A 22,123-nucleotide genomic window follows, 5' to 3' on the forward strand; every position below is an offset into this window, starting at 1 on the left:
TACTTAACTGGAAGAGAGCAGGCAGTACGTTGGCACCAAACTCTATCTCCTTTACTACCAGTCAGTCTAGGAGTCCCCCAAGGATCTATTTTGGCCCCCTGCTCTTCTCCATATTTACTAACAATCTCTGTACTGCAGCCTCCTCTGCCACAATTATTTAATATGCTGATGCTACAGTACTATGTACTGCCAGTACCCTTCCTGAACTGCAAGTACTCAGTCATCCTTTCTCAAAGTAGAGTCCTGTCTAACAAACTCCTGCTTAATATTAAACCCCAACAAGACAAAGCTCATGCTATTCCATCCTAACAAAGCTACTATAAACAGAATCTTTTCAGATTGTGTCCAGAAATAACACTACTATCACTCCCTCCCCTCATACCAAACTACTAGGTGTAGAAATTGACACTAATATGAGATTTGACAACCATATCTCTCAATCAATTAAGAAAGTACACAAAAAACTAGGTACACTATATAGGAACAGGCAGTATCTCACAAATAGCACAAAAATAGCTATTGCCCAAACTCATTTGACCTAAACTCTTCTGTATGCATCACCTGTATTTATTAACCTCAGGAAAACTGAGCTGGTAAAACTAGAAGCCTGTTACAATAAAATAGTTATATATGCAGCAAACTCTACAATGAGATCACACCATTGCTCTGCCCTAAGGAAACTACACTGGTTATTACTTCCCCATCTCCTACATTTGTCTCAGCTTAACATGGCTTACAAAACCTATCTTTCTGCAAAAATTCCATCATTACATGACTTGCTGGAGCCTTATTCCTGTAGAAGAATGTTGTGTTCAAATAATAAGCCCCTTTTAAGAATCTCAGCAGCGCATAATCATGTTGGAGGATCCACCTACTCTCATTATATTGCTAAGATTTGGAGCTCTCTACCTAGTAACATCACATCTAGCACTACTTTAACTACATTTAAACAAATACTAAAAACCCACCTAACCACTAAATGGCCGTGTTCTTGCTCTGCCCCAGACTGAAAAAATCCTAAAAATTCTTTCTTCTTACTAACACCTTTACCCAGGTTTTTGACTGTGGATTTTATGTATTAAATATAACCCATTATACAACGACCCTTCCATTAATATTCAAAAATGTGCACGCTGATTGGCAGTGTGCACGTTGTAAGTCTGAGTTATAGCAATGGAAAAAGGTCCGGTCGCCTGGACTTTTTCCATTACTATAACTCTTTTTTTTTACAGCAACGGAGAAAGCAAGATCTCCGTTGCTTCACACTGTCTCGCTATGTTAAACGAGTTTAACATAGCGAGACAGCTTTAAAAAAAAGCAACAGAGAATCTCCGTTGCTTTTTTAAAGCTGTCTCGCTGTGTTAAACTCCTTTAACATAGCGAGACAGTTTGTAAAAAGCAACGGAGATCTTGCTTTCTCCGTTGCTTTTTTCAAAACTGTCTCGCTATGTTAAATGGGTTTAACATAGTGAGACAGCTTTAAAAAAGCAACGGAGATTCTCCGTTGCTTTTCTTAAAGCTGTCTCGCTATGTTAAACCCATTTAACATAGCAAAGCAGTTTTTAAAAAGCAACGGAGATCTTGCTTTCTCCGTTGCTTTTGCCCACAGCTCTGATGTACTACGTAGGCATACGCATATGCAGTACATCAGAACTGCCGCAGAACACCAGACAGCTGCAGAAGGGCAGCAAGGAGGCATTATACAATGCCATTATTTAAGAAAAGTAATTATTTTTTTTCTTAAATAATGTCATTGTATAATAGCAATAACCCACTTCTGGGTGTGGGTAATGCTGGATTTACCCACGGTTGGCTTTGTCTGGCCACTCGGGCTTCGCCCTCGTGACCAAACCACACCAACCGTGGGTAAATCCAGAATTACCCACACCCAGGCGTGGGTTATTGCTATAATATTATTTCACATCCCCTTTATACTACATATTTTTATCTCAGTTATCCCTTTATTTGTACACATTTGTTGGTATCCAAACTATGAAAAACTATACTCTATGTGCAGCTGTTTTTTTTTTTTTTTTTTTGTTTGTTTTTGTAATCTTCCTCTCTTTTGTCTTTCCTTTAAGACATCTTTTCTTTGTTCTGTGTGGAGCTTTTCTCCCCGGGCCTCTGCTGAAAATGAACATTCCGTCCAGTCGGACTTTCCCGGTAATCAAATGTAAAATAAATAAATAAACAATGCTTAGCTCATGCTTCTGAATTATATTAATGTGTCTCATATGCATTGTCCTAAAAAAAAAAAAAAAAAGAGTCTTTATGATAAGTTGACCAAACTGAATATCTGTACAATTATCTTTCCATCTTTTAATGCACCTCACATTTTCTCCTTGGTCTACTATAGGGAGGAAGTCAGGTGTTATTTTCTTATTTATTAATTTATAGGTCAGATGATTTATATTTTTCTACTTTATTTACTATGTGTAAAGTTGTTTATAGGATCATAAGTTCAGAAGTTAGTACCAGGATAAATGCCCTTGTGGGCCATTCCAAGCCCAGCCAATTACCCCAAGTGAAAATAAAACCCTGCACCTTGAGCCTATAAGGTGAACACCTTGACCATTATACCAACATTCTTAGACTCATATTTATATTTTTTAATTGTATACATATTTGCTTATTCTGATCTCTTTCTATTTCTGTTTGTATACTATGTCTTGTACTATTACTATATTCCTGTGCTTTATATTTTAGCTATAATCCTAGTGCAGAATATCATATAATAGAACATTTATATTTACCTTATATATTTGATACTCTTTAATCTAGTACTGTTGTTAGAATTAGTCTTGTTTTTTCCTTAAATGTTATGTTTAATAGTATCTGAATAAACATCTGAAAAATCTTCCATTTTAAGATTCAAACTTTCCATAATAAATTGTTCTCAGATATTAAGTTTTGTTATCATTAAAAAGAGACAATAACAGAGAAACACAATCCTAATTTTTTGTCAGAAGTGTCTTTCCGTAGGCTAGTATATAAACTATCCTTTTGGTATACTGCAAGCATTCAGAACTATGTAATAACTAACAGTAGTTTAGAATGCAGTTCACTGTCTTTTGCTTATTAGCTTGTATTCATTGACATCTTAGCACATAATTCAAAATATTATGATTATTTACTTTTAGACAGGAATAAGTAACCTAGACAGTTCTTAGAATTTTCAGAACTCCCACAGCTTCACAAAAGTGCTCATGACTCTAAGTTGTTGAAGCTGGTTTTCATGATAAGGGCTTAAAAATGAACAGTCCAGCAGTTACAGTTCGCATAAAAATGCTTGCAGGTGAATCCAAGCCACCTGCACACCACACATCAACTCCTCAGACTCCTCCAAACCACGAAAAAAAAACAACAACAAAAAATTCAAAGCATTTTATAGGTTCATAGGTGTGTACTAGGCTAACGGCCCTGGAGCCAATATATAACTAGCCCAAGAAGAATCCCTGGCATCATGCCGCCCAAAGTTAGTTCCCAGTGCCCCTGTCAAGCAAGGCCACTGAAGTGATCCCCCACTAAAAAGCTATTGCATTTAAAGAAATAACATTTAATGATTCAGTAAGCAGTATTTTTATGAGATGTCTAATATAAAGCAGACTGTCATTATAAAGGAGGCCTAGCATATACACTTACATTAAAAGAATGACAGATGTTATGTAGTCCAATCTCGCCTTCATTTTTATCCGTGGGTTCGGAGCTGAACCTCGGCTCTGACTCGGCCATACTCTAGCTCAAAGTCTTCAATTGGCTCGTAGCTAAGAGGTATCCCATCATGCAACAGGTCTAGTTCCCAGATCTTGTTTGCCGCTTGTTACGCTCAGGCGTGGTTTCGCTTTTGGCCGTGGCTAAGTATACTGTTTATAAACTTTTTATAAACTTTTGACTTGTTGTTGCTCAAAAAAGCTATTTTCATAGCTCTGTGTGTGTGGTAGTGGTGTTATACTGCCTTTGTTTGCTTCTCTAGCTGTTTTTGTGGCCTTTTCGTTGGCCGTTTTGGTATCCTATTCGTTTTCTTTCTTCCCACGGGCTAAGCCCGTTTCAGTTAGAGGACCTAGTCCTCCCCTTTGTTTCCATGTTGTCTTTGGTTTGGTGCTCCATTCTGTTAGCTTTTAGTGTCATTGTGTCTGGCTAGTGGTGCTATCCTGCCTTTGTTTCTCCGGGCTAGGCCCGTTTAAGTTAGAGGACCTAGTCCTCCATGTAGTCTTTTTCCTGCCAGTTACTAGGCCGTTTTTAGTTAGAGGCTGTAGTTTCCTGTGCGGGGTTTAGTTGGGTCCAGTGTGTGTACATATTGCTTTGTACATGTGTGTGTTCTCCTTCATTCAGCATGTCCAAGAATTCTAAGGAACACAGGCCTTCTGGCTTTAAAAAGTGTGTTGAATGCAACAATAAAATGTCTTTGACTGATGGGCACTCTGTGTGTGTGTGTGTGTGTGTGTGTGTGTGTGTGTGTGTGTGTGTGTGTGTGTGTGTGTGTGTGTGTGTGTGTACTGCTTGGGGGCTATTCACCTCCAAGATTCCTGCTTGTTTTGTCATTCCTTCAGTCCCCTTGTACTACAGGAGAGGAAGAACAAGCTCATTTTGAAAGGACTGCTTAAACACTCCTTCGAGGAAGATTTGACTAAGTCTTCCAGTGCCTTATCCTCTCCCACTAAAAAGGACAAAAAGACTTCTAAGAAGCACTCTCTAGCTCCTTCTGTTTCTTCTGAGCCGCCAGAGAAAGTTGCTAGAACAGCTTCTCCTTCTTTAGTTCCATTGCCCTCAGTGCCGACAGAAGGTATTGTCTTGACTAAGTCCGTATCGGCTCCCAAGCTTTCGCAGCCGGTCACAGATATTTTGGTTTGGAGCCGGTCTCCAGTTATTCAACCAGTTTCTCCTTCATGCAAGTCCCCTTCCATAGGGAGATCCAGATCTCCAACTATATCCTCCGGGTCCTCCAGGACCCTTTCCAATGAGGACGTTGATAGACTGGTGAAGAAACTGCTTCAGTCATCGGTGTTGGCCAAATAGATTTCGGCTCCGACCCAGTCGGCTAAGGAGCCTATGGCCTCTTCATCCTTTGTTATTCCTCCTCCGAGCCTTTCTTGGCCTTCGGAGCCAGAGTTGTTGGTTCCGTCAGATGCCATTAGGTCGGTTCCAGTAGCCTCACCTGGCCTCTCGGTTCCAATTTACGCTTCGACCCTGTCGGCTCCTTCCACGGGGTCAAGGGTCCACAGTTCTCCCGCCGGACCCGAGGGGGAGGGCTCAGATTGATCTTCATCGGTTCCGAGCCTTCCTCTCGGTGCTTCAGCTCGAGTGAGCTTGGACCCGATATCTGCTTCGGACCTCATCTCCTCGGTGCTGAGGGCTACTACTGTATCCTCTACAGTTAGTTGGCCTTCGGAGCCGGGGGGATCAGCCTTCAAGGTTATGAAGTGCGTGCTGGCCAGGTCGTCAGCTGCATCCTACGGCACCGATACTCTGCCCCCTCTGGCACCGGTGTCAATTTCAGATCACCCTCTATCCCTGGGCAGCGGAGACCCTAAGCCTCGGCATACCTCCATGAGTGGTCCCCAATGTTCTGACGTCTCCCCAGAGTTTTTGCCTGAGAAGCCCGCCAGAAAGAGATTGTGTAAGAGGAAACACCTCGACTCCCCGGATGAGTCTCTCACGTCGGACACCGACATTGAGGAGTCAGAGGGGTCCCCAAGTCGTCTTCTGAAGATATCTCTTTTTCAGATATCCTTGAGATCCAAGTCCCCTTCTGATGATGAGTCGGTGTTCCTAAAGGCTTTTGAGTCTCAACCCTCCCCCTCTTGGGTTTCTCCCCCTTTCGATGAGCTACTAGATCTTGTCTGTCGAAAGGTGTGAGAAACTCCTGACACTGTGGAACCGGTCCCTAGGGGACCCAATAAGTTTTTGTCTGCCCCCACTGACAAGGAATATCTAACAAAAGGCATTCCAGTAGATGCCATGGTGGTGGTAACAGCTACCAAGAAGGAACTTGCTGAAACTTCGTCTACCGTCCATCTGCCTAACAAGGAGTCCCGGGCTATGGACAGGTATGGGAAGTGTGTGTTTACCTCAGCGGCCTTTACACTGCAGTCACTGAACTACTTGACGCATTTTACAAGGCTCCAGAGAGATATCCTAAAAGAGCTAGGATATTCTCTACAGGGTAACATTTCTGTTGCCATGGCACAGAGGGTCAGTGCTCAGATGTCTACCCTAAATTCCCTTACCAACTTCTCCATGAGGCTGATCTCATACGCAGCCTACGGAGTGAGTAGGGCAGTGGGTTCCGGAGTCTCTCTTAAGAGACACTTCTGGATGCGCCTGTGCAATTTCGCGGAGGCCTTCAAGTCTACGTTCACCAATGCCCCCTTTGACAGTTCATCGTTGTTCGGAACCAAGGTGAAGGACACTCTCACTAGGTGCGAGCAGGAAGGAAAAACCCTGTCTGCCGTGGGAGTCCATTTTGCCATGCCTTCTAGACCTTACCTCATGGGCCAGAAGGGTGGGAAAATGTGGTTCAGGAATTCGCAGAGGTTTTTTCAGGATGCACAAAGTGATTTCCTCCTCCAGAGGCAGGGGAGGGGGTGGAAATTCAGGTAGACGCCGCCCTAGAGGCAGAGGAGGCCCATATAACCAGGGGGACAGTGATTCCTTTTGTGGTTTTCCCTACCAGCACTCCTGAAGGGAGGCCCAACTGTGCGTCTCTGGAGCCGGTCGTGGATCACATTTCTTTATTCCCAGAAGCATGGCAAGATGTCACCCAAGATGTGTGGGTAATTAAAGATAATTTCCAGAGGTTATCATATTCCCTTTTCTTCTCCTCCCCCGCCAACCAAGAGAATCCCAGACATTCCACCCAGTCACAGGGATTTCGCAACTTTAGAAATAAAAAAGTTGCTTTCGAAGAGAGCCATCCAGCCTGTCCCCATAGACCAAGTAGGATTAGGGACTTGCTCCAGATTCTTTTTGGTGCCGAAAAGAACAGGGGACCTGAAACCTATCTTGGATATCAGCCGATTGAACCTTCATGTACAAAAGTCCAGGTTCCGCTGTTAGGGAAAGATGTGTGGATGTGCTCCATCGACCTCAAACATGCTTACTACCACATCAAGATGGACAGGGCATCGAGAAGTCATCTACACTTCCGGCTGGGAGCCGGTCATTTTCAGTTTCGCTCTCTGCCCTTTGGTCTCACCACAGCTTTCAGGGTGTTCACCAAATGCATGGCAGTGGTAACGGCTCACTTGAGACATCAGGGATTCCAAGTGTTTCCGTACCTGGACGACGGGCTCTTTTCTGCCACCACCAGGCATCTACTGTTACAGACCAGGGACGCCACTATTACACTGTGCCAAAGGTTAGGAATTACTCTAAATTGGAAAAAATCTGCCTTGTTGCCCTCGCAGCACGTCACTTTTATCGGCGCCAAACTAGATACGGTGCTCCTGAGGGCCTTCTTACCAGAAGAGAAAATTCAGGCTCTACAACAGCAGGTTTACGTCTTACTACCATTGAGGAAGGTCAATGCAAAAGTGGTCCTCAAGTTATTAGGGACCATGGCTGCCACGATCATGCTAGTTCCCCTTGCCAGACTACACATGAGGGTTTTTCAGTGGCTGCTTTTCGCCCAATAGTCACTACAGCATCTTCCACTCTCCTATTCTATTCTGATTATGGACACGTGCAAGCAGGATCTACACTGGTGGCTTCAGGCCAGCAATCTCAATGTGGGCAAGCCTTTTGTTCCATCTTCACCAGTGGCCACAGTGACCACGGATGCCTCCCAGATCGGGTGCGGGGGGCATTATCTTGGCAGGACAGTCCAAGGCACTTGGCAGGATCACGAGACCCATTTGCATATCGATGTCTTGGAGATGATAGCAGCGCTGTTAGCGTTGCAAGCACTTCAGAGCTTTCTCCCTCTAGGGACAATTGCAATCTACTCAACACAACATGTCAGTGGTATGGTATCTGAACAAACAGGGAGGAACCAAATCATACCCCCTTTGCAGAGAGGCACTTCGAGTTTGGCAGTGGGTGGTGTTTTCCCAATGCTTTCTAGTTGCAACGCATATACCGGGGAAGTCCAACGTGATTGCCGACAGGCTGAGCAGAGCTATCCTAATGCCTCACCACTGGTCTCTGAACAATTATGTTGCGGAGAAGATATTCCACAGATGGGGTCAGCCTTGCTGCGATCTATTTGCCAGCCCCCTCAATGCCAAATGCAGCAGCTACTTCACCCTTATCCCCCCGGAGGGGGAGGCACCCAGGGGCACTCTCATTCACGATTGGCCCTCTGGTCTTCTCTACGCCTTTCCACCTTTACCTCTGATATCAAAGGCCATTCAGAAAGCACAGTCTTTGGGAAGCAAAATGATCCTCATTGCCCCAGACTGGCCTCATCAGATTTGGTTTCCCCTTCCTTCAACTCTGTCTAATGGACAAGCCCTGGATTCTGGACCCAGCTCCAGATCTGCTGACTCATATGTCAGGACAGTTCCATCCCTCCATCCAGACCCTCAAGTTGGCAGCTTGGCTGCTACAGTTCTGTCCTTAGTCAGGCTTCATGATTTGTCCCTGGAAGTGGTCCATATTCTATCATCTTCCCACAAGCCTTCTACCAGGAAGATTTATTCCAGTAAGTGGAAGAGATTTTGGGCCCGTGAGAGACATACTGATCGATGTTAAGTTGTCAATCTCGCCTTCATTCTTGCTGGATGGGTTCGGAGCTGATCCTCGGCTCTGACTCAGCCTTATACTAAAGCTCGAGAGCTATTTACCGGCTCAAGGCCCTCCCCCTATCCCACAATGCTAGGCGTCAGATACCCAGATCTCATTTGCCGCTTCAGCTACGAGGTTGTAAATTTACCGGCTCCAGGTTATATAACTCTTCTAGCGTTTTATATGTATATATATATATATATATATATATATATATAGTTTTTTTCTTATTAGATATTGTCTCTTAGTGTTTCCCTTTCTAAACCTTGAGAAACCCCCTTTTAAAAACTCTTTTACTGTAGTTTTTCAGAGTTTCCCCCCTCCCCCCTCCCGTTAGGGTAGCATTAATTTTTCTTATATATATTCTACCCTCTACAGTTAGTTGTATATAATCAGTAGTGTTTTTATTCTTATTCTACTACTTCTTTATATATACTCTACTTTATAGTGATAGTTACATATATTTTGTAGTATTATTATATTACTATTATATTGTTGGTGTTGTTAGTTTTTTACTAGTGCGTGTGTGTGTGTAGCGTTTAAAGCACTAGTTACCTGTTCCCTTGGTATCCTTTTTTTCTACTTTTCATTATGTCTAAGGATACTAGGGTCTAAGGTTTCAAGAAGTGTGACTCGTGCTGTCAGAAGATGTCTCTGACAGACGGTCACACTTCTTGTGTGTATTGTTTGGGCCCCCTACACCTGCTGGACTCTTGTGCGGTCTGTCATGCCTTCAGTCCGAGAGTCCTGCAGGAGCGTAGGAACAAACTTATTTTGAGGGGCTTGCTTAAGCCTGAAGGGTCCCCGACTAAGCCTTCATCGGGTAAACCCTCCAAGCCCGCTAAGCCATCGGCTCCCTGGTCGGAGCCGTCACCGAGCGGAGCTCCTGCCTCCTCGTCGGTTCCGACTGGAACCGACACTTCGAGACCTCAGTCAGCTCCGGCCTTAGTATTGGAGCCTTCTGTGAGCCAAAAACGCTCGAGGTCTCCCTCTTTGGAGTCTGTTTGTTTGGCTTCGAGGTCTCCGTTACTACAGCCGGAGCGGAGCCACAGTTCCCACTCCTCTTGGTCCTCCAGGCTGTCTGATCATGACCTCGAGAGGGTGGTCAGTAGGCTCTTAAAATCGCAGGCACTGGCCCAAATGTTGACTAGCCCTTCTCAACACACTGTAGCTATCCCTGTATCTTCATTAGTTCCTCCTCCGACTCTACCACTGTGTTCGGAGCCGGAGCTCATTGGGGCTCAAATCGTCAGAGCGTCAGAGCCGATACACATTTCGACTCCATCGTCGGCTCCGATCTCTTCATTGGTTCCGTCCATGGAGGGATCCAGGTGTCGAGACTCCCTCGTCAGCTCCGAGGGGGCGAGTGGCATCGGACCCTTGTCCGACCCCATTCTCCCTCTCGGTGCCTCGGCGCAGGTGAGCTCGGCCCCGACATCGGCCTAGGAGCCGTCACTCTCGGTGCCGGGAGGGGTTCTCATCTCTTGGGAGCTGGGACCTTCCTCTCTGCCTGATAGGGGCGCCTTCGAGGTCATGAGGAGTGTACTGACTCCTGGGTCGGATCCACGATCGGCCCCTTTGGCTCCTCCCCCCATGGTGCCTGCTTCGGTCTCTGTCCACCCTCCTGACCCCAAGCGTGGAGAACAAACGCTCCAGGTCTCCCCACTGGGGATATCTTCCTCTTCTGAGGCCTCCCCGATCATTCGGAGGAGCCCCCTCGGAAGAAAACATGTAAGAGGAAACATGTTGACTCCCCCGAGTCAGTCACATCTGACACCGACTTGGAGGATTCGGAAGGGTCCCCAAGGTCCCCCTTTGAGGATGTCTCCTTTTCAAACATCCTGGAGATCCTTAAGCAGAGGGGGAATTAGACTGCCCTTAACCCTTCTGAAGATGAGTCGGTGTACCTGGATGCGTTTGGTTCTCTTCCTTCCACCTCCTGGGTGTCTCCGCCTTTTGATCCACTCATGGAAGTGGTTGCTCGGAAGGCGTGGACAGCCTCGGACTCAATGGAACCAACTCCCTGTAGGCCCGCTAAATTTATTACAGCCCCATTGGACAAACAGTTTCTAGCTAAGGGGGTCCCGGTTGATGCCATGGTGGTGGCAGCGGCCACTAAGAAGGAGCTCAATGGAACTAACTCCCCGTAGGCCCGCTAAATTTATTACAGCCCCATCGGACAAACAGTTTCTAGCTAAGGGGGTCCCGGTTGATGCCATGGTGGTGGCAGCGGCCACTAAGAAGGAGTTGGCTGACCCTTCGGTGCCTGTACATCCTCCTAATAAAGAGTCTAGGACAATGGACAGGTACGGGAAGCGGATGTTCTCTACAGTGACCTTTGCTGTGCGGTCGCTGAATTATTTGTGCCATTTCACCCGACTTCAGAGGGATCTTCTCAAAGAACTGGGTGATACCCTTCAGGATCCATCGGCTGCGGGGTCTCAAGATAAGGTTAACTCCCAGCTGGGGACCTTAAATTCCATAGTTAACTCCTCCATGCAGCTTATTTCTTATGCAGCCGATGGTGCGAGTAGGGCCGCAGGTACAGGCGTGGCTTTGAGAAGACACACCTGGATGCGGTTATGTAACTTTGCTGATCCCTTTAAGGCATCCTTCACCAATACCCCCTTCGATGGTTCAGCTTTGTTTGGACCACAGGTGAAGGATACACTTACAAGGTGTGAGCAGGAAGGCAAGACTCTCTCTGCCATGGAAGTCCGTTTTTCTACTCCCTCCAGACCATACCCTAAAGGTCAGAAGAGTGGAAAAATGTGGTTTCGTAAACCCCAGAGAGTCGTGCCTGACACACATGGTGAGTTTTCCTCCAGGGGCAGAGGAGGAAACAATAATAGATACCACCCTAGGGGCAGAAGGGGTCCACAAAATCAGGGTAGCAGAGACTCTTTCTATGACAAACCCTTCCAGCACCCCTGAGGGGCTGCCCGACTGTCCACCTTCGGAGGCAGTCGGGGGAAGATTGTCACTGTACCGAGTAGCCTGGCAACTCCTCACACAAGACCGATGGGTACAGTCTATCATATCCAAAGATTACAAAATTCCCTTCATCCACACCCCTGTACAGACAAACAGATCCTTTCCAGATGTCCCACCCGCTCTAAGAGATCAAGCAGTTCTAGAAATTTCAAAGCTGCTAGAAAAGAGGGCCATCCAGCCAGTCTCAGCAGACCAGCTAGGATCCGGGACTTACTCCAAGTTCTTTTTGGTACCAAAAAAGACAGGGGACTGGAGACACATTTTGGATCTCAGCAGATTAAACAAGGCTGTTCAAAGAACGAATTTCCGGATGGTCACGCTCCAGTCCATTCTACCCTTCTTGGGTCAGGACAATTGGATGTGCTCCATAGACCTTCAGGATGTGTACTTCCATATAAAAATGGACAGGCATTCCAGAAGGTTTCTCCGCTTCCGGCTGGGAGCCAGTTACTATCAATTCAGAGCCCTGCCCTTTGGTCTCACTACGGCCCCCAGGGTGTTCACCAAATGCATGGCAGTGGTTACGGCTCACCTGAGACGACGGGGATTCCAGGTGTTTCCATATCTAGACGACTGGCTCCTTACTGCTTCCACCAGGCATTAACTGTTGCGAGCCAGGGACTATACCATCCAGACTTGCTCCGAGCTAGGTATATCAATAAATTTCGAAAAGTCTGCATTGTCGCCTTGTCAGTCTATAACCTTTATAGGCGCAGAATTAAATACAAAAGATCTGCAAAACTTCCTCCAGACAGAGTATCAGACATTCGCCGACATGTGCAGATCCTACTACAGTGCAAGACGATTCAGGCCAGATTTGTACTAAAGACATTGGGTCTCATGGCAGCAGCGATCATTTTAGTCCCCCTGGCTCATTTTCACATGCGGATCCTCCAGTGGATGCTGTTTACCCAATGGTCCTTTCAACAACTTCCAATGTCCCACAGGGTAATAGTCACTCAAACATGCAAAGACCACCTGGCTTGGTGGATGGTCTCCCCTCTAGTTCTCCAGGGCAGACCGTTTGTTCTTCCTCCTCCTGTTGCCACGGTGACCACGGATGCCTCCCTGATCGGGGGGGGGGCAATTTCAGGGCAGGACTGTCCAGGGCTCTTGGCAACCCCTAGAATACCACCTGCACATAAATGTCTTGGAGATGAGAGCGGTACTTTTAGCGTTGCAAGCTCTTCAGGACTCTCTACCTACCGGGACTATTGCAGCTCAAACGGACAATATGTCTGTAGTGTGGTAAATCAATAAGCAGGGTGGAACCAGGTCCTATCCCTTATGTCGAGAAGCACTCAGACTCTGGCAGTGGGCGATCTCTTCCCAACGGTTTCTGATAGCAACACACATCCCCGGGAAGTCCAACGTCATAGCAGACAGGCTAAGCAGAGCCATTCTCATGCCTCACGAGTGGTCTCTCAATCAGTTAGTAGCGGACAAGATTTTCCGCAGATGGGGTCAACCTTGCTGCGACCTTTTTGCAACCCCTCTCAACAGCAAGTGCGAAGACTTCTTCACTCTCTTTCCCCTCCCTGGCCATACCTCCAGAGACGCTCTAGTACACGATTGGCCCCGGAATCTCCTTTATGCATTTCCACCTTTTCCCTTAATTCCCAAACTGATTCAGAAAACGACCGCTTTGGGTTCCGGGATGATCCTCATTGCCCCTTACTGGCCTCGACAAATTTGGTTCCCATTCCTGCATCGTCACCTACTGGAGCAGCCCTGGAGGTTGGACCCAGTGCCAGACCTGTTGGTCCATCAGTCGGGTGGGCTGCACCAGTCCCTTCAATCTCTCAACCTCACAGCTTGGTTGCTCCACTTCCAACCTTAGCCAGGCTTCCGCATATTTCTCAGCCAGTGCGTGAAATCATCCTTTCTTCACACAAATCTACTACCAGAAAAACCTATGCTAGTAAGTGGAGACGTTTCTCCTTCTGGGCGGAGGCCAGAAATATAGATCCTTTTACAGCACCATTTCTACAGTGTTCTGGATTTTTTGGCAGAGCTTTTTCGAGCGGGCTCCTCTTCTGCCACCATTAGAGTCCAATTGGCTGCTATCGCTAATTTTCACGCTGGCCTGTCAGAGACCAGCATCATGTCCCATAAACTTTGTAAAGCCTTTCTTAAAGGGACTGTTTTGCTGAGGCCTCCGGTTAGAGATCCCCCGTCTCCGTGGGATTTGAATCTGATATTAACTTCCCTGATTCTCTCTCCTTTTGAACCTGCGGCCACCTGTTCCTTAAAATTACTCTCCTGGAAGACTCTCTTCTTAGTAGCTATCACCTCAGCTAGAAGAGTATCGGAACTTCAAGCCCTCTGTATTCGTCCTCCCTATCTTGTTTTTCACAAAGATAAAGTTTCACTTAGAACTAATACCTCCTTTTTATCCAAGATTCCTTCTGAGACAAACCTGAATCAGGCCATTGACCTTCCTGTCTTTTTTCCTAACTATTCAAACAGAACTGAACAAAAGCTGCATTATTTGGATGTTCACAGGCAATTACGTTTCTATTTAGATAGGACAAAACAAACTAGGAAGTCGGACCAACTCTTCCTGTCCTATGCTGAGGGCAAGCAGGGCCTGCCAGTGTCTAAAGTATCTTTATGTAGATGGTTGGCCTCTATCATTTCCTTCATTTACCAACTAAGACATAAAAAACTCCCTACAAAACCAAAAGCTCATTCCACCAGAGCGTTAGCTACGTCAGTAGCTTTTCAAGCAAGACTTCCAATGGAATCTATTTGTGCTGCAGCCACATGGGCCACTCCTCATACCTTTATTTCTCATTACAAGTTGGATATGGCCTCCAGGAGTCGGGCTGAGTTTGGTTCCACTGTGCTCAAGAGTCTGTTCCGATGAGCCACCCAGGGCTAAGGTGCTAGAGACAATGTCCCATCCAGCAAGAATGAAGGCGAGATTGACAACTTGACATTAAGAAGTTATGTACCTACCATAACGTTCCATGTTAGTTGTCTTCTTCTCGCCTTCTTTCTTGCGTCCCACCCGCCATCCCCCTAGCCTGGACAGACCAAGATGAATCCTTCTGAGGCCTTATTCCTCTGCTTGACTATTTCCTAGGTTATGTCCTCCTCAGTTGTTACCACTGTAGGCAAACTTTATAGTAGGGACAGGGTGCCTCCATGGTGTTACCTCTACCAAATGAGATCTGGGTATCTGACGCCTAGCATTGTGGGATAGGGGGAGGGCCTCGAGCCGGTAAATAGCTGTCGAGCTTTAGTATAAGGCCGAGTCGGAGCCGAGGATCGGCTCCGAACCCATCCAGGAAGAAAGAAGGCGAGAAGAAGACAACTAACATGGAACGTTATGGTAGGTACATAACTTCTTATTATACAGCTCCTATTTTGGCAATATTAGAATTTCTTTCTCAACTGTTCAGTCAGGGGTCAGCTGCAGCAACCATTAAAGTTCAACTGGCAATGATTTCTACCTTTCACGTTGCTAATAAGCCCAACCTTATGGCTCATAGGCTTTGTAGGGCTTTTCTGAAAGGGACATTGTTACTCCGACCTCCAGTCTTTGATCCACTAATGCCATGAGACCTCAGTTTTGTATTACAGAAGCTCACCTCAACTCCCTTTGAGCACACAGCTACGTGTAACATTAAATTCTTGTCATGGAAGACAGTATTCTTGGTAGCCATAACTTCAGCTAGGCGGGTCTCTGAACTGCAAGCATTAGTGATTAAGCCATCTTATTTGGTGTTTCACAAAGATAGGGTCTCCTTAAGAACCAATCCTTCCTTTGTTCCAAAGGTTGCCTCTGTTGTCAATATCAACCAATCCATTGAGTTGCCTGTGTTTTTTCCTGAATTCTCCAACAAGGCAGAATTTAAGTTTCATCAGCTAGATGTTCATAGACAATTGCGTTTCAATTTTCATAGGACATAAGATTTCAGGAAATCAGATCAAATGTTTGTCTTGTTTTCAGACACTAGACTTGGGGTTCCTGTTTCTAAGGTAACCTTGTCTCGCTGGATCTCCGATTGCATCTCATTTATTTATGCTTCCAATGGTAAAGAATTACCCTTTAAAGTGAAAGCTCGTTCTACACGATCTGTGGCTACCTCAACTGCGTTTCAGGCTAGGATGTCTATGGATGATATTTGTGCTGCAGTAACATGGGCTTCACCTCATACCTTTATTAATCACTACAAATTAGATCTGGTCTCTAGAGGCAGATCTTCCTTTGGTTCCACAGTGCTCAAGAGTATTCTTCACTGAGCCACCCAAGATCAAGGTGCTAGGGACGCTGTCCCACAGGTAAGAATGAAGGTGAGATTGGACTACATAACATCAAGAAGTTATGTACTCACCATAACATTTGATGTATGTAGTCCATCTCGCCTTACATTCTTACTAACCCTCCCTCCTACCCCGTCCTGGAGGGCCTGGAGGTATAGTCTCTAGGTGTCAGTAGTCCTTTCTGTTGGGGTTGTTCTTCTTCTCAGCGTGTGTGTGTGTGTGTGTGTGTGTGTGTGTGTGTGTGTGTGTGTGTGTGTGTGTGTGTGTGTGAGTGTGTGTGCGTGCACTTGCAGCAAACAAGATCTGGGGAATATACCTGTTGCATGATGGGATACCTCTTAGCCATGAGCCAATTGAAGACTTCGAGCTAGAGTATGGCCGAGTTTGAGCCGAAATTCGGCTCCAAACCCACTTGTAAGAATGTAAGGCGAGATGGACTACATACATCGAACGTTATGGTGAGTACATAACTTCTTGTTATGTGTGATCCAGGTTTAACTTGTAAAAGTGTGAATATTACTGTAACTATTTGATATTCTAATAATAATTTTTATGTATGTAAAAAACTATAGTTTTATACTTTGTTTATAACATAGCATGTCTTTCTTGAGGGCTATTGCATGTCAAGTATACTGTCAGTTATTACACTACTGGACCATTTTAAGAACCCATAATGTAACTTAACATGCCTCTTTAGTGTCATTTGTTGCATCTTGTATTATATTTAATAGTACATTACTTAACTATGCCAAGATATTAGAAAGTGCCACCTAACATATGTTTCATCATAATAATGATTAACTTTTAATAAAATGAATAGTTTAACCTTTTAAACTTTAAATGAAAATAAGTGGCTTTAATTTCACGTCTAGATAAAAGAATCAAACTCTACCATTTTGAAAAAGGAACTAGTAACCATTTGAAGTAGGGAAATAAATAAATGATTTACCTTGTAAGAAGTAATATTCAGCACCTGTTCACAAGTATTCATGCACTTCTTTAAATTAATAACAATTTATAACCATGAAATACATTGATTTCCATTTGTTCTTCAGTTTTTTTCACAGTTGTCTTTTGTTAATCGACCATCTCTTGTTGCATTTCTCTTCAAAAAGTTGATAGATTCCAGTCCATTTCTTTTGTTTTTTCAAGGACTTTATTTTTCTATATAAAGTCTGTCGCCTCTTACAAGGTGTTAAAAGTCTTCTTCCCTTCTGGAAGATGAATCCTTATTTTTGCTGGAAACAAGCTACATGCGAGAGATGCAACTATACGGCCAAACTGGAGGCTGAGCTCTCTCAACATAGGACTGGCAAGACCAGTCAGGAGGAGAAGGTTACCACACACACTATAGACCCAGTCTCACATAGTACCATTACAACCTCAAATCATACACATAAACACACAAAGACATACTCGGAGGCTCTGATCAAAAATCTACCAAAACAGCAGAGGCCACCAAAGCAGACACCCAAACAACCACCACCTCAGAACACAACACCTGCAACACATAGACCTCACAGTCAGAGTGTCAAACAGTCACAGCCCTTAAGGCCAAACACAATGCCTGACACACTAGTCATTGGTGACTCCATAGTCAGACACACTGGCGTCCCGCTCACCAGACTGAGTAAGGAGAAGGTCACAGTAAGCTGTCTGTCGGGCGCTAGAATCCGCCACATAACGCAAGCACTCAGGTCTCTCAACAGCAGGTACAAATATGACTCAGTCATTGTCCACGCTGGTGTAAACGACCTGAGACGTACCTCCTTGGACTACATGAAAAGAGACATTGAGGAGCTCTCTGATTATGTAGCCCAGGCAGGTATGACCCTGACCTTGAGCAGTATCCTACCTTCACCAAGAATGATGCCACAATACAGAGATAAGATGATCAGCTTTAACAATTGGCTTAAACACTGGTGTCATTCAAAGGGGATCCAGTATCTGTCTGCCTGGGATGACATGCTGGACAAGCCACGCTGCTTCGAGGGACGGCTTGCACCTGTCACCCTGGGATTCCGGATATTGGCAAAGGCTCTTGCCACCCCATAGTGCCTTTTTAGGCAAGGCTCAAATTCTAAACCTACCACCCTAGAACACAAAAAGGAAAAAACTAAGGGTAATGCTGCTCAATGCCAGAAGTCTAAATCTCAAAATGCACGCACTCGAGGCCCTTCTCAGTATGGAGAACATCGATGTCTGTGCTGTGACAGAAACCTGGTTCAAGGCTCCTGAGAGCACCCCAGCGATATCAGGTTTTACCTCATATCATGCGTTCCGCCCCAAAATCCGGACAATACCAAGAAAGGAGGGGTATCCATATTCATCAAGGACACCCACACCTCAAGACTGGTGGCAACGCATGATGCATCGGAGACCATCCAGGTGCAATTAACCATAGGCAAGACTGCTCTGCAAATTGTAGCATGTTACAGGCCACCCTCACAAACTCAGGAACCTCACATGGCCTTCCTGAAAACACTAGAGGGATAAATGTATCACCAAACACCATCATACTAGGTGACTTCAATTACCCTAATATAGACTGGGAACACTACTCAAGCCCAAACACCCTAGCCCAAAAGTTCCTGGAATTCATAAACTCAAATGCCATGGAACAACTAGTCACCATCCCCACAAGAGGAGATAACATACTTGATCTCATCATCACGAACATGGGAGCACAATGTTCAACACCGGAAGTATACCCCTCACTGGTGAGATCAGATCACAAACTAATCTCGCTGGAGGTCTTCATCCCACCCCCACCTGAAATAAAAAAGACCACAGTAAAGAACTTTTCAAAAGCCGACTTCACACTTCTAAAGACTAGTGTGGTCTCCTTTAAGGCCCCCGAGCCGGCGGAAAACAGTACTCAAGCCGCTGAATCACTTACAAATGCCTTCTACCAGCACCTGCAGGACTGCATGGATAAGGCAATCCCAAGCAAAACAAAGACTCTTTGTACCAAAGGCAAGCGTCCAGTCTGGTGGACCCCAGCCATAAATAAACTCTACAACAAAAGGAGGAAGCTACTACAAGATAGAGCAAAATCCTTAAAAGGTAAGACACCCTTGATCACTATAAGTAAAAAACTAAGAGCTCTCATAAAATCATCCAAAGCAAATTTCGAGAGAAAAATAGCTAAAGACTCAAAAGACAATCATAAGGCCTTCTTTAGCTATGTTAGAAACCTAGGAGGAAACTCCCAGATATGCTCAGAACTAGTTCAAAATGATGTGAAGATTACTGATCCTACAGACATTGCCAACATACTGGCTGACAGGTTCAGTGCAAACTTCTCCCCTCCCCAAAAGGAGAGATATCTATACCAAAGCGATTTCAGCCCCCAAACATCTCCAGCGCCCAAGTGAGAACTGCTCTCTCCAAAGCAAAAACACAGCATCCATGGGACCTGATGGTGTCCCCGGCTGTGTGCTCCACGAACTCAATGAGGAATTAAACCCACAGCTAGGACAGCTGTTTAATCAAAGTCTTACCTCTGGATACGTGCCAGGAGTGGCGCACTGCAACTGTGGTCCCACTTCACAAAGGCGGTGCCTCCACCGACCCTGGAAATTACCGCCCATTAGCTTGACAAGCCTTATCTGCAAAGCCATGGAGAGGATCATAATGGACCTCATAAATAAAGACATAGGGAATTTGCAGACTTTGGATCCAACCCAGTTTGGCTTTGTCAAAGGCAGATCATGCCTTTTAAACTTGGTTGACTTTTTGAAACAGTCACCAAAGCCATTGATGAGGAAAGGCAGTCCATACAGCCTACCTCGATCTGGCTAAGGCCTTGATACAATACCCCACTCGGGTATCATTGAAAAACTCATCAGCTTAAATGTTAACCCATACATCACAAGATGGGTTGCAAACTGGCTGAGTGACAGAACCCACAGGGTCAGAGTTGCTGGCGCCATGTCAGACTCAAAGCCTGTCACAAGTGGTGTCCCACAGGGCTCAGTCCTGGGCCCACTCTTGTTTGGCATCTACTTTTCCGAAGTAAAAGCAAACACAGGAGGGTTATGGCTGACAAAGTTTGCAGATGACTGCAAACTGGGTGCCATAGTAGAAAACACATCTGACACAGATATCCTTCAGAAGGGTCTCACAGAAACGGATAACTGGTGCCAGAGCCACGGCCTAAAGTTAAATGCCAAAAAATGCATAGTCATACCCTTCGGGAAAAACAAGGTTACCCCTAGCTACCAAATAGGTGGCAATCCACTGAGCACAGAAGAAGTTATCAGGGACCTGGGGACCCAGGTTGATAGTAGTCTGTCATTCGACACCCATGTAGCTAAAGTAGTTAGGAAGACCTTCTACATTGCCCACCTTATCATGAAGGGATTCTCATCTAGATCAAGGGAGGTCATAGTCTCCCTTTACTCATCACTCATCAGACCAATGATTGAGTACAATGCCCCATTCGGAATGTATCTGACCCGACACTTGCAGCAGCTGGAGAGGCCACAAACGTTCCTCACCAAAAGGATAAAGGGTCTCAAAAATATGTCCTATGATGCCCGACTGAAAGAACTCCAGCTCTATTCAGTCGCTTACCGCTTGCTCAGAGGTGACCTTTGCCTAACATACAAGGCCATGTCAAACCCAGATTTGATGAATATGCTTCACCTCAAAAAATCTAGATCCATCAGAGCCACAAGGGCGGGAGACTTAAACCTCGACACGGCTATTAATAGGACGTGCTGGAGGGATAGATTCATCACCCAAAGACTCCCTATGCTGTGGAACAAAATCCCGGTACATGTGAGGCAGAGCACCTCGCTGGCCTTGTTCAAGAGAAATCTTGACCAATGGATGGGAGATCGCAGATATACCCCAGGGATTACCTCAGTGTCACTGCTCGACAGAGGCACAGCAAAATAATGGGTATAGTTCCCCATACTAAAGGGGTGGCGTAAGCCACAAAACGATGGGCTAGGCTTGTAAATGCCCTTGGGCAGATAGCCTAGTATGAACCTATGAACCTATGAACCTATGAATAGTGTTTTTCTTTAAGCTTTTAACAAGTGGCGCACATGCTTTTCTCTTTGACATCACTAATGTTGAATAGTCATTGTCAAATCTTATAGTATTTTCTTTAATTTTAACTGGATAATTAGTCCATGCACCTTTTTAGACTAAATCCTGTCTTGACTTGAGAAAAATCTTATGATCACTGACCTTGGTGAAGGTAATTTTTTAAGATGATTTGGAAAATGATCAATATGCTCTTTTGATGCCAAGGGAAAAAGCTTCAGGCAGGTTCAAAGTTTTAGGCAGCCAGGTGTTATGGAATTGAATCATACTGTGTCCCTCTTCTTTTTCAGGAATCCCATAAATCCTGATGTTATTCCTTCTAGATCTGTGCCCTAGTCTTCTATTTTTTCCCAGAATGAGTTGTTTTGTTCAGAAGAAATTCAGTGTTACTCTGATTTTCAAGTAATCTTCCATCAAAATCAGACATTGCCTCTTCTATACAGAAGATTTGTGATGATTGTTATTCAAGAAATTCACTCAGCATTTCAACTTGTTTTTAACATTCCTCTTTAAAATTGTCCATTTTGCTTTCTAATTTATCTGTCTTTACAGATAACTCATTGATGTCACTTAGTATAGCCTGCATGTCTTTTTTCATTGTACTTTCCTGTACACTGGGCTTAGGGTGGCTCATTGTGAAACAATGAGTTATTTTCTAATTTTCTTGACAAGAAGAAGCTATTAAAAGAGTTTCAAACTTATTATTTTTTGCAGTAAATCTTTCAACAGATGTTCAATAATAAATCCATCAAGTTTTGAAATGTTCTGTTTGAGTTGTTTAGTAAAAAGCCTGTCAGAGATGTTAAAATGAAGCAGAGCTAAAAAAGTGCTGTTAACTGCTTACCATTTTCGACACGCCCCTGTCCATATTCATTTTTCATTTAATCAGTGAAACATAATTAATACTGCTGCAGCTTTTTTACATTGTTGTCAGTTGTCGTCGGGAATTTGGGATTACTGTTGTGAGGAGCAAGGTGTTGCTGACATTCTGTGACTGGCATTTGGCAAAGGTTTAATGGCATTTCTAATAATGTATTTGAGCTCTCATTTTTGAGCAGTTAGCTACAGACATTGA

General features: G+C 44.9%; 1 protein-coding gene across 1 annotated transcript in view; it reads left to right on the plus strand.

The window, feature by feature from the left end:
- Nucleotides 1–22,123, plus strand: part of SAMD4A (sterile alpha motif domain containing 4A) — a 2,460,818-nt gene that overhangs the window by 1,958,033 nt on the left and 480,662 nt on the right. The window lies entirely within an intron of this gene.

This window comes from Protopterus annectens, chromosome 6.part0, assembly GCF_019279795.1.
Source record: "Protopterus annectens isolate FY-2018-M chromosome 6.part0, PAN1.0, whole genome shotgun sequence".
NCBI classification, from domain to species: Eukaryota; Metazoa; Chordata; order Ceratodontiformes; family Protopteridae; genus Protopterus; species Protopterus annectens.